Genomic DNA, 13,516 nt, shown 5'->3' with positions numbered 1-13,516 from the left:
CTCTCCTGTGAACACTGCTGTGGTATGCGTGTTTAATCCTCAGCATTGCTGAGCCTAGTACAGGATCACCCTGATACACAGCAAATTTCATTATCTCCAGGCTTTCAGGCCTTATTAGACCCCAAGTTAACCTCTGGGCACTCCCACAAGGATGGGTCATCAGATTTTTAACCCACAGGTATTTCCAGACTGTTATCTCTTTTAATCATCACTTGGCTGAACAAGCCTTATTGAACCCTTGTGAGTCCCTCCACATAAATCAATCCCTCCAGACCTCCATTGTTTGTTGTTAATCAGCTTTGAGCTTGCTGTGGTTTGTCAGCCTTTCTGGGAATGGCCTGCCTCGAGCTCAATGCAATCCAGATGCAATTACCAGGGTCCTATGGAGAGGAAGGATTACTTCCCCACTCCACAGGTCAGGGCCTGTCTTTGCACAACTGCTCTGACTTTTTTTTCCCTGCCATACTGCTTTGCTGTGTGACAGATCCAGGCTAGTCTGTCAATGAGTCATGCTTCATGTGGAGCAAAAATAATACTCAGAGGTGGTTCAAAGAGAAGGAACTGTCTGCCTTGTACAGCTGGGTAGCAGAAGGTAGGCAGCAAGGGTGGCCTTGGTTGATGCTGCTAATGGATCTTCCTCAGGTGGTTCTTGTGACAACTGGGTCCACCTCACAAAAAGGACATCAAGCTTTTGGAGAGCCTCGAAAGGACAGCTGCAAAGATGAGGAAGGGGCTGGAGGGCAAGGTGTGTGAGGAGTGGATGAGGTCCCTTGGTTCATTCAGCCTGGAGAAGAGGAGGCCGAGGGAAGGAATCATGGCGGCCTACAGCTCCTCACAGCTAATACGTTTTACTCCATACAAGATGTTCTGCCTCACTAAAACAATGTCTCTAACATGTGCCCTGTGAACAGCCAGGCCCGACAGGTGTCTTCAGGTCCAGGGTACCCAGCAAAGGAAGGAGTCTGCTGAGACACAACAGGCTCACCAAAATCTCCCCACCAGCAGATGGGTGTGAGGACTTGGACAACAGTCCAAGTGACAAGTCCTCAGAAATGGCTACCTGGGGTTGTAATTAGGGAACGTGTGGAGGAGATGGGAGCACTGGAGAAAGGTGAAGGAGGTCATCAGGTTAACTAACCCTTATCTCATACCCCTCCTGCAGCCTCCTCCTGCCACTCTAGCAAGCTTTCGCAGATCTTTTGCCACCCTGTCTAGATTTTCAGCACAATATCTTTACAGACTGAAGTGCTCAGAACATGAAGGACTAAGGGCCCCTCTTTGGCCAGAGTACTTCTTTGTTGTCACCTGGTTCATTTAGATCGACACAGCTGTTTGCTATCTGATCTGACATGGCTGAGCCTTTAAACTGGTGGTGCTGTCTGACAAGGTAGGCTCTACAGATAGGAAGATGCTTTTCCTCTCTTGTGGAGATAAGCAACGTAACTAACGCTTCCCAGCATCTAATTAATTTTCATTGACTCCCTGTGAACAGTTGTTAGTGGTGCAGAAGGCTGTTAACTTTATCTGTGATTGAAGAGCTGACAAAGTGAACATGAGCCTCTCCTTTCTGCAGGCTGAGTTTGGCCATTGAAATCGAGCATGTATTCAGCATCTGGACTTGTGGATTTTCTCACTGCACAACTAGGCATTGTGCATGTTACCATTCACATGTCCCAGTCATGTTTCACCCACATATTTATACTCTGTCTAGGCTTTGTTTCTGCTTCTTGGGATGTTTTTAAAGGGATAGAGTACCTCCACTCTTTTGTTGCACGAGGAGTTGAATTTCTCTAATCAGAGTTTGCTTTTATTTGTCCCTTGGAACAAGACTCACTACAGGTCTGAAATCCCTCCCTTCATTCAAACCTTCCTTGCAGCCAGGCTACATTTACAGCTTAGTTCAGGCAGCAAGCTGAAAACCTCAGTGAATTGTTTTCCAGAACAAGTTTGGCATTCTTATGGTTGAGCTCCTGAAAATTCAGGTAAATCCTGTTCCTGGTAAAGCAGAGCCTGCACAAAGTAGCAGGGAGGCACCTTGCACAGTCCTGCTCACGTGCATAGATGGAGGTGAGGAAAGGACAGGATTTTTAGGGCAGTTTGAATCTCTGGAGGTGCTCAAGATTGGGCTGGACGGGATCTTGACCTAGTAGTTGGCAATCCTGCCCATGTCAGGGGGATGATATTTAAGGTCTTAAGGTCCCCTCCAAACTAAGCCATTCTTTGATTCTCTGACTTACTTAAAGGTGCTCTGCTGCTGCATCACCCACTGTAGAGATGCTTCCCTTGCAGGCACAGCCACACTCTCAGAGGAGTGCCTGTCGGCATTGAGTGTCCTTGCTGTCTCCTCTGATTATGTTGTCAAAGGCAGGAGCTGGGTAAAGGCAGCCTGCTCGCAGGAACAGCCAGCAAAGAGACATGGACAGGAGAGCCTAACTGTGCTCATCACCACTTTCAGATCTGGAGCTCCCTGAGACTGCCCTGAGCCCTAGAGATTTTGCAGTTCACCCTGATAGTGTTATTATCAACTCATGGCCTCACCTTGGTGCCTGTGACCAAGCACACCCCTACCTCAGGGTGCCAAGGCAGTGCAGTGCTATAGGTTGGGCCCTCATGAGTTAGGGGAAGAGGTAGCTGTTATCAGCCCCTTTGTTTGGGATCTCACACCTTGCTTCTTGTCCAAATCAAGGCTGTGCTCAGAGCACAAATCCACCCGCTCCCAGTGGTTATCTGAGAAAGCTCTCAGGACTGGGAAATGTTTAACCAGAAACAATAAGGCACGGGTTCTGTGTCTCCAGCCCTCCAAAAAGCACAGCTGCTGTGTGCGTGAGGGTTCAGGCCCAGGATGGAGCAGGAAACCAGAGCTGGTGCAGTGTATTTGCTCTATTCAACAGGCAGGAAGCTCACATCCAGAGCACAGCGCAGACAGCACGTATGGAGCTGGAATGGCGATTTCCATTCAAGTAATGCATGGTTTAGGAGGAGAAGCAAGAGAGATATTCTGGAGAGAGATTGCAGTATCTCTATCAGTATCTTTAGAAGTCCTTACATTTTCATTTGGGGGGAGGAGGGGAACGTGGAAGGTAAGGGATGCCACAAGTCAGTAAATGAGCTTAAATCAGGACAGAAGAGTTTTCATCCATTGCCGCTTAGTTGTCACCTTGTCTGCAGCAAAGACGGAATCTGCCAGCCCCCTCACCCAGGCTTCACATTGGCCTGTAGGACGTGGCAGTGCTGAGATGCTGTATGCATTAGGGATGTCTCATTCAGGCTACACTGCCATCAGGATCTGCTCTGACTTGCTCAGAGCATCCATGGACAGTCTAAAATCAGAATGGGTGTAAACCTATGTGCTGCTGATGCCTGCTTACATTATCCCAACATAAAGAGAGGATTTTTCTTTTTTTTTCCTCTAATTTTTTTTTTCCCCTGGGTGGTGTTGGCATTCCCCCAAGCACTGGGAACCCAGATGGAGTGGTAACACAGGAGAAAGGAGGGGATGGGAAAGGTGCATCTGTGAAGGAAATGATTTGAAAATAGGATAATGTAAAGCAGTGTGGAAAAACATTTTCAGTGTTGATTCCAGAAAAGGACAGTATGCGGACTGATATATAAAAATATCCCTGAAGGCCAGATGTATTTAAGTTGTGCTTTGAAAGGTTAGCAGGTCTCACCTAGAAATGCTGAGAGGTGTACTGGGGGGCTGCATGTTGAGCAGTGTGAAAGCTCTCTGCCTGCTTTTCTCTTGGACATTGCTCTGGGGCTACTTTGTGAAGACTCAGAGAGGCAGCAAGTTTACCCCTGAAGCCTTCAAACCTCAGCATTGAGAATTTCTCCTGACACATCTCCCACAAGGCGTTAGGCAAACCAGCTCTCCAGCGTATCCATTCCCTGTGATGCAGATAGGGGAAGACATGTAATTAGGTAACCATTTCTATGTGACCTGACACGGGCTCGCCTTGCTTTGAGGTTTCACAGCTGTGAAAGCCTCAGTGGCATCACCAATGCCTGGCCATTTACCTAGGTACCTGCTGCATTGCTCTCCTCTAGCTGAACAGCCAGCAGGGCATGTGGCCTCTTACACCCCATATTATCATTCACCTAAGGCAGCTATTTACTTCTGCTGTGAAGAGGGAGGACAGTGTGATAGATACTGCACAAACAAAATGAGATCCTCTGTGTCCTAAGGGACCCTGTAGTAACTCAGCAAGTGCATGCTCTGAAAGGCATCTCGGGCACGGAACTCCTGTGAACAGCATCAGATAGGGCTGCTCCTCAGTGCTTTGAAAACTGAGCTCACTCTTAGGAGTGGTGAAAAGGGGGGGAGAGAAAAAGTCAGTAGGAGAGTAGGATTAAGTGTGTGCGGGGAGCTGTTCCTGCACACAGGGAACAGGAATGCAAGCAGCCCAGTTACACAAATATGCTCTGATGTGGTCTCTGTCACTGCTGCAGGAGCACAGCAGAATTCATTTTCCTTTCTGTAATGCACTGATGTGTTTTATGCCGAGCTGGCTATGACCATGCAGCAGGAAACTTCAGATTCATGGCAGCTTCCAGCCATGATGCTAGGAGGAACATGGGCTCAGTGCAGATGCGAAGGACACTGTTTTCCCTCTGAGCAGGAATAACAAGCCAGCAGATCACATATACAGTGGGAAAAGCTCACACGCACAACACACAGCTTATGCAATTATGCTGTGATAGCCATTGGCACAGAAGCATGGATTTATGTTCCAGCCAATGTCTAAAACAGTGAGTGCAGGAATTCAGTCTCCTTGGTGATAAAACCAACCAACAGAAAGCATAAAAAGGAGCTAAAACCTTCCATAGGACCTACTTTTATGCTCAGAGCAGAGGACCATGAATTAGCATGTCTCTTATCTGCTTTCTTACCCACAGAAGTGGGTGAATAGCAGAGGATATTTTGATTCTTGGTTGTACAGGATGGACAACCACGTATCCATGATATCTGTCTTTATGGTATCCATATTTTGTGGTATCCATAAAAAAAAAAGAGAGGACTTTTGATTGCTGTAGACAAAGATGAGTGAGAAATCTGGGCTAGGGGGAGAAGTAACAAAGCAGCCCTTCAGCTTTTGGTCACCGAGTCCATATTTGATGAATACCCACAGATGCAGTCATTATCAGTGGGAAGCCACTTGATGACCTGGGTGAAACGAGTTGCCTTTTTCCTTTCAAACCAGATGGCTGCTTTCATCAGAAATCATGCTATTAGCTGACATTAATGGGAAACCCTCAGGGGGCTTCAGAGCAGGAGGAAGTGAATGGCAGACGGAGTGGAAAGGCTGATTTCCCCGCCTGTCCATCTGGAACAACTCCTTGCAGCTCACCAGCGTCTGACCACCATGAGCATCCTCTGGCTATGAGCGGGTCTGGCATAGCTCCTGCCTGCTCTTGTATTTCAGCTGTGTCGATAAGCAACCTAAGGCATCCCAAAACACACCAAGGAAGCATCCCTGCAGGTATTTAAAGTGATATTAAATCACCACTTAGCTGTAGTGATAGACCTCATGAGGGGAAAAGATGCCAGTGTAGCCCCCATGTGAGCAAGGAAAACAAACTTGGAAATGTTCTGCATGTTCAGCTTCCACCTGCAGCTCCTTGAAGCTCTCTGAGTGTCCACCATCCTTACCATGCAGTCTTTAACCTCACAAGGAAGATGAGTTTTGCTATAAAGAATTAGTTGCCCTTCTTACAGAGCCCTAAATTAAAACTAGCACTAATTTGAGACTCTCTGATGAGAATACAGACTGTCTGCGTTGACACACTAGGCAGAGAAAACGCTTTCCCCTTGTGTAACAGCACCCCCCCCCCAGAAACAAGAGAGCCATACAGCCCATGCCAGAGCCCTTCAGAGCACAGGGAACATAACATAGCAGAAGTCATCACAGGTTGTTTATTGCATTAACACTCATTCTAATTGATCACTGGAGGGGGAATTTCATGCTCCTTTTCACGTGCTTAGAGTTCTCAGGAGGGGAACACATTCCCAGCATGGTGCAGCTATCTAGGGTCAAGCCAGACCTGGCTTTGAGCTGTTGCAGTATCAGATGGGCTGAGTGGTGGTGGGCATCCTTACCAGCAAAGACTTTCACTAACAGTAGTGAGAGAGATCTGACATTTACCCACTGCTTACCCACATCTTACAATGAGTGTCTGGTTCAAGGTGCTACTTGATGGAGGCAAGTGGTTGAACCACATGGGGCAGCTCTTATTGCCTCCTAAGAGGAAAGCACCCCAACAGCAGTTTTGTTTCTTATATCCCAGTCCCGGGATGTGGGATACGTATGGGCTTTGTGCTCTTACACTGTGAGAGCAGTCCTGCTCTTCTCAGTGCTTTCTGGAGGTGGCCATAGATTCAGCCCTCTGCTGAAAGCCACCTACACCCAGAGAGCTGCACCACGTCCTCAGCAAGCTTTCCTGCAGAACAAATGCCTTGACAATGCTAATTGTTTTTGCTTTAGTTCAACAAGCTGGAAAGAAAAAATAGTTTTCCCAGGTGGAAAATTTTCCATAGAAAATGTTGGAGCCCTGTGTTGTGTTTTTTTTCCCAATAATGACTGCTGTGACCCTTCCCTCCCTGACTTATTCTAGTAATGCCCCAGGATCCTAATTAAGACTGAGCCCAGCGGCTCTTGGTATTGTGCAAACACATGGGAAGGCTCCAGCCCTTCTCTAGAAAGCTTCTCATCTAGTTTGGTTTAGGCAAATGCATCCATTGATACTTTCTTTACTTTTTCAACAGTGCTACAATGGAGGCTTTCATCTCTATCACTTCTGTGTATTCCAGTGTCATGCCCTCTGCTTTCAAAGGCTTAGGTTTGCCTTTAATTGTGTTGAGAACTTTTGTTTCTAAGCCTTTATTAATGGATTTTTCTCCTCTGCCAAAAGAGGAATTTTGTTTCTTTACTGGCTTGTCTTCTAAAGCTGAAGTGACAGTTCCCTCTTCTCTGCGAGATTTACAAAGCTTATCTTTTAATTTCAAGAGCCAAAAAGCAGAAAAAGGAGGGAAGGAGGGGGCTGGGGATGAAGCATCGGCATGCCTTTCAAATGCTGTCGCTAGGAGAAGGCTTAATGATCTAGAAATATATAAACTGTGCTTTCAGGGTTGCTTGAATTCAGTTAAGAGGCTGCTCTTGACGGACTCCTGCTAAAGGATGGAGGGGACAAAGCCACTGATTTCAGGAAGCCCCATTTTGCCATTTGAGAGCACCCAGCAGGCAGTCCTGCCCCAAACCTATGGCCATCATGCCTTAGTGCCAGGGGCACAGCAGGGCTGGAAGTGTCTCACCTCTCTGAGGCTCTGGATGTGGCCAGGGACAGAGTATGAACTCATGCACTGGTATTTTTGGAGGAAGGATTTGCAAATGCTCAGTGTGGGGTGTAGGTCACAGTCCAGCAGTGTCTTCAATCCTGTTCGACGTGATGCATTCAAGGATCAGAAATCAAAAAGCAAGTATGGCTCTCATATTCTTTTTTCTTTAAATTGCAACCCTAGAAGCAACTGCTGTTGTGTTGCATCTCATGGCTCAGAGGATTTGGCTCAGTATGGGGAGAAAGTGCAGTTGAGACTTTTCCAGGGCTCTGTAGAATTAGCTGGATCAAGATGCTGTTGACTGAAATGGACACTCACAGTGCAGTGTTCCTAAAGACACTACTGCAGGATGTCTTTCCTTGCCTTGGCAAATGCCTGTCAAACCTAAGACTCCATGAAAGAAACCTTTCAGGCTGAACCATGCAATGCTTTCTAATGATGCCCTGGTTTGGACCTATGCTTTTCTCTGGACCATGCTGCAGGGCTGTGTAAGTCTAATGTATATCTTCAAGCGGGTCACAGCAAGCGCCGTCCTTAATACAAGACCAAGCAGCACTATATGCCAAGAAATCATTGAATCCCTCAGGTTGGAAAAGACCTTTCAAATCCCCAGGTCCAACCCGCTTACCTGACCACATGCCCACTGACCACATCTCTCAGTGGCACATGTCCACCATTCTGGAACACCTCCAGATGTCCAGTCCTCAGCTCTAGTGATGAAGGACAGGAGGTGCAGAGGCCCCTGACTTGGAGTGTATTAAAGAGTCCTAGGCTGAATCACAGAGACTCCATTCCATGCAGCGGAAGGAAAATGGCTGATTTCCTGCGTACAGCTTGTTTTAACATCATGTGCAGCTGGTGAATGCATACAGCTCATCTCCTTCAGCAAGGCCTTCCATCCTCTTTCAACTCTATCTGGGCTCTGATACTGCAGTGAGCAGCGTTGCATAAATCTTTAGGCAAACAGCTGAATGTTGTAACCTCATTTGTAAATTGGGGAATGTGAGGGGGGAGCTTCACTTTAATTATTAAATAAATAGGAAAACAGCCTTCTGTCTAGCTCAGCTGGCAGTTTCTGAAGAGACCCAAGCAAAGCCAAGCTGATCAGCTAGCTCCTCGCTGTCAGCTTTCCAGCCTGTTTGCTCCCTCACTGGAGCACCCTGATGTGTGCCGGGAGACTCGTTGCCTTGGGGAAGGAAGCAGAGACCCTCTTGGAACAGCACACTGCTGTGCTTCTAGGGCAGTAGAGCTCAGTTCCAGGCAGGACCACATCCCTGCCCTTCCTTTCTTGAAAAGGATTTAGATTTGAATCCCAAAGTAGGGCATTTCAACAGAATTCCTTTTTTTTTTTTTTTTTTGCAAACATCCAAAAGATGCAGCTTTCATTTCAGGCAGCAGAAACTCATTTGAAATCTCAAGAGCTGCCATGAAATGGGATCATCATTTGCTAGGGAGCTCCAATACCTTTTGTGCCTTACAGCAATCATAATGAAATCTCATCCCAGCCTGGCATTTGAGCTATATAGTGCCATTTGTGAATATTGGGATGCTAGCTGAAGTCCTCATTTAGTGGAGCAGGCTGCATTTGCAACTCAGTGATGATTCCATGGTGGGTTTAGTGCCAAAGATGATAACTCTAAAATCAGACAGCAACGTTTAGCAGAAAATGTACATTCCCAACCAAGGCTTGTCTTATTTTTTCTCATCTTGCTGTGCACTATTTTTCTTTCTGTTTTACTTTTCCTTCTCCCCACACACTCTCTCATTTTGCTTCCATTCCCCTGAGCAGGAAGGCCAGCAGAAGATCAGCCTTTAGTCTTCTCCAGCAGCAGCTCTACACCCAGACACTAAGGGTATCAGAGCACATCGGTAAGGATTGCTTCACTCCATAGCCATCTTCTCATACTTTTGCGGGCTCCAATAAGCCTGAAACACTCTGTTCCCAATTGCCTGCCCTCCCCTTCTATGCTAAATGAGGAGGAGAAGGGAAGTCTGAATGAAGCAGCTCATTCAGCAGCTCAGGCAGACGTTTGCTGCAGGGCGGTGCAGCGGCTTACACTGCAGTTCTCTCAAAGATAAAACGGTGCATCTGAGCCAAGCAGCTTGTACTAATCCAGACTTCCAGCTTTTGAAACTATAAAAATCTCACTGAAAATGAAATGATCAGAAACCAACAGCTGCTGTAATTCATCCAATTCAGCTCCTGGTCTCTGTGCTCTGTGGGTTCCCAGTGGAAACTACAGACATCAGAGAAGCATGACTCATGCTGAAAACAGGTCGGTTCCCAGGTAGGGAACTCAGTGATTTCAGGGGCTTGGGGTGAATAGTTATTTACAGTTACACACATTGGTAGAAAAGCAACATCTTAGCTTCACGCCATTCAAACAAATAAGTTATGCGTCCAGATAGATTTCCTTCTCGTGCTGTGCCTCTTTTTCAGCCTTTGCAGTGCAGCAGGTTGTTCTCACTCTTAGCCCATGTGTTCTGTCACTACGGGTGCTGCTGATGTGGACAAGGACACAGTGATTTCATCAGCTGCACAGAGCTGGCCATCATTCAGGGACACTGTGATGCAGGTATGGCAGGTAACCACCTTCTTGAGGAGAACTTGGAGATCTGAAACTGGATCTTGTTGCAATGTCAGCCTATATCACATCAGGACAGATCAAACAGCATCAGACTGGCTTACAAGGCCAGCACCCCCCCTTGGTGCATAATCCATCCCCCTGGCCATGCATATGAATGAGAAAAGGAAATGTTATTTCTATAGTGACACATCCCTGAGAGCACCGAATCTGGATTTATTGAGGTCACAAAACTGACTTAGCACTGTGCTACCCAGACAGTAGGATAAATAGAAGTCTTCTATTTATAATGCTGCCAATCTGACGCTGCTCGCAAGCACTAAAAATAAAACTTAGTAAAAAGTAAGTTGAATTAATGGATGCTCTTTTTGCACTGTCTATGAACCAGCTCCTGATCCTGCAGCATGCTGCGTGCCATCAGTGTTTGGCAGAAATTCTGCACAGCAATACTGAAATGCCCTCTTTTGAGGGCAGGATAGCAATGCCCTTACTCCTCTGATTCTCTTGCCATGCACAGAGCCTGACCTGTCCTTGTGTCTGGAATGAGGAGCCCTGATGTTCTCTCCCAGCACCTGATTCATGGCAGTGCAGGTGGTCCCACTGTGTGCCCATCCCTGTCATCTCTGCAAGTCTGGGGCAGCAACTGTTAGTCCTGATAATTGAATTACACAAAGGAAGCCCAGCAGAAAGGCAGTTTTTTTCCTATCACGTGCTTCTGGTTTGCCTGCATGAGGCCAGATCAATGCAAGCTAGCACAAGTCACACCCTCTTCTCATTACCCTTGCACAGGCTTGCAGCTGGAGCATATTGCAGGGTGGTTGCAGCTGGAGGCAATTCATTTACAGCTGAGCAGGAATTCAAGTGCCTGTTTCCCCCCAGTCTTGCTAGTGATGTTTTCCTCTCTTCTCCTGCTGGGTTTCAAAGAATGGTGGGGTCTGTCCTGGTCCATGTGTGTTGATAGGGTTGGAGCTGGAGATTTGGGCAGGATCCTGGGCAGCTCCAAGACCAAGATCTTGAGCAGGACACCCTGGGAGGGAGGGTCTGGATGTGATCTGTTTAAGATGAAGATTAAGCCACAATGGATCCTCTTTCCCAGAACTGTAGCAAGCTGCACCCTCCAAATACACTGAATTCAATACCAAACCCTTTTTTGTTGTTGTATGAACACTTCATAGAATCATAGAGTCATAGAATGGCCTGGGTTGAAAAGGACCACAACGATCATCCAGTTCCAACCCCCTGATATGTGCAGGGTCACCAACCACAAGACCAGGCTGCCCAGAGCCACATCCAGCCTGATCTTGAATGCCTCCAGGGATGGGGCATCCACAACCTCCTTGGGCAACATGTTCCAGTGCGTCACCACCCTCTATGTGAAAAACTTCCTCCTAATATTAACTTAAACTTCCTCTATCTCAGTTTAAAACCACTCCTCCTTGTCCTATCAAAGCTGTGTTTAACTCACTCGTGTAAAATATGTATTTCTAATGGGTATAGTTTAGCTTTCCACATCAGCCTGCTCCCAGACCTTGTGACCCATTTGGGTTATAATGTTTAATACAGCTTCTCAGTCTCCTTCTCTTTTGTAGGAAAGCAGAGACCTTGATTTTTATCACTGGCACTGTTTTGGAAAGGTTTGTAATGCAGATAACTTGCTGCTGTGCTTTAGCACCAGCCTGGCTTTCTCTACAATGTTTTCTGGTTTTGCATTTATGTTCAAAACTGACAGGGCTCATCTATCCTGCAGTTTCCAGCTGTTGGGGCCTATGAACATCACACAGTTGGATATTCCTGTGGCTCCTGGAAAGGCAGCAATGGTACAGGTGCCAGGGCTAGCTCTCCATCAGCCCTCCTCTCAAAATGTCTGGCTTTAAGAAGTGACCTAAACAAGACAATCAGCTTCTTGCTGACCAGTGTCCACCCAGGGCTGCTTGCCATGGGCTGCCAGAGCCCTGGCACACAGGACAAGTCCTGAGCATCAAAACCTCCCATTTAGCGCTTATTTGTGCCCAAAGGACAGGCTGAGTGTTCCTGGTTGGAAGAGCAGCAGTATGCAACCCTTGGAGCTGGGAGGTAGCAGGGCTCTGGCTCCATTCCCAAATGCAGCAGAGGGAGGAGGATGTCAGACTTTCGGGTAGGTCTCACTCTAAGGGACATGCTTTGTGCATAATAGAAGTCAGTCATCACATTTTCCAGTTTCAGTATCAACAACAAACCACAGCTCACAGTCAGTTACTCCCGTGAGTTTCCAGTATCTTGGGATTACCAAGGGTGGAGCGATCTAATAGAAGCCTGCTTAGAGCTGGGTCCACATTTCAGATGCCTTGAGCCCCCTGAGACTCATCCCTCTTACAATCGGCTGTCAAGCCTTTGAGACTTGTCCACTCTCCAAGAAGGGATGATTCCTCAGCTACAGTTTCTTCTCACAAGAAATCTATATGGTAGTGCTGGCACAAAATGATCTAGGGTGTGTGCATCAAGTATGATGCAGCACAGTGAGAAAGTAACAGATCTTGACATTCCCATACACTCGTGATCAGGTTTGTTGGCTTTCTGTTTTGTCCTTTTTGATCTGTGACTTCATCAGTTTGCAGAGTGCATATGCCAGATACATGTAGGGGAAAACTCATAACCAACTGAACTTGTTCCAGATGGGTTCTCATGCAATTGCAAGACCTCCCAGAGAAATACCTAACTCGAAGAGATTGTCTTTGACTCATCCTTGCTAAAGATAATGGTAGAGGCATGTTCCTGACTTAGCCAGGATCTCAGGATCAGCACTGCAGATCCCAACATTGGGAAAGCATGGAATCAATGCATTTGTGCCATGGTAATAGGCACTGTGGCATTGCTGTGGCCCAGGCAGAGTTAGGTCCTCTGCTATTTTTTGGCCCTGAGCTCCTCAGTAGGTTCTCATGACACTGATAGAAAGAACCTGCTGAGGTAAAGCTCAGTTGTCTCCTTTCTGACTTTTTCCCCCAATCAGTGTCCCAGCTGAAGGTGAAGGATGCTGCACCTGATGTTAAGCAGCTGTTTTTTACTAATCTTAGCTCTCATTGGTATTTGACACTGCTGCTTTTAAGGCTTATGGGAGAAACAGAGTGCCCCAGCATCACCTTGCTTGCAATCATTTTGTGTGAGCATTTGTTATGCATCTGCTGCTCTTTCATGAGGTCACAGGTAGGGAATTTTGAAACCATTCTTACGGTGCTGTCACCAGGTTCCCGTTTGGATCCGAGTCTTGAAGATCTCCATCTGATGAGCCTAACTGTTGACAGAGTTAATGCAGGTAAGGGTAAGATAGTAAAACCTGAGGTGAGATAAAGGCAGCAATCCCAGATTGCATTTATTTCAAAATGAAGTTCCCTGCAGGAGTTTCAAGCCCAGTGAGTGGGGTAGTGCTCACCAGGCTGGTAGGTGGCAGCTTGATGCCAGTTGCACAGTCATACGTGTCATACAGTCACCTAGCAAGGCTGGGCAGCACCAAGAAAATATAAGGATTTTCCACTTCATTTAATGAATAATTTTGTGCCCAGTGCTCCCACTAGCTAGACAAGCTTAACCCCTGCACTTCCACTAACCCCACTGGCATGAGGGG

This window comes from Meleagris gallopavo, chromosome 7, assembly GCF_000146605.3.
Source record: "Meleagris gallopavo isolate NT-WF06-2002-E0010 breed Aviagen turkey brand Nicholas breeding stock chromosome 7, Turkey_5.1, whole genome shotgun sequence".
Lineage (NCBI taxonomy): Eukaryota > Metazoa > Chordata > Aves > Galliformes > Phasianidae > Meleagris > Meleagris gallopavo.
The sequence above is the reverse complement of the archived record's forward strand: the minus strand, read 5'-3'. Positions refer to the sequence as shown.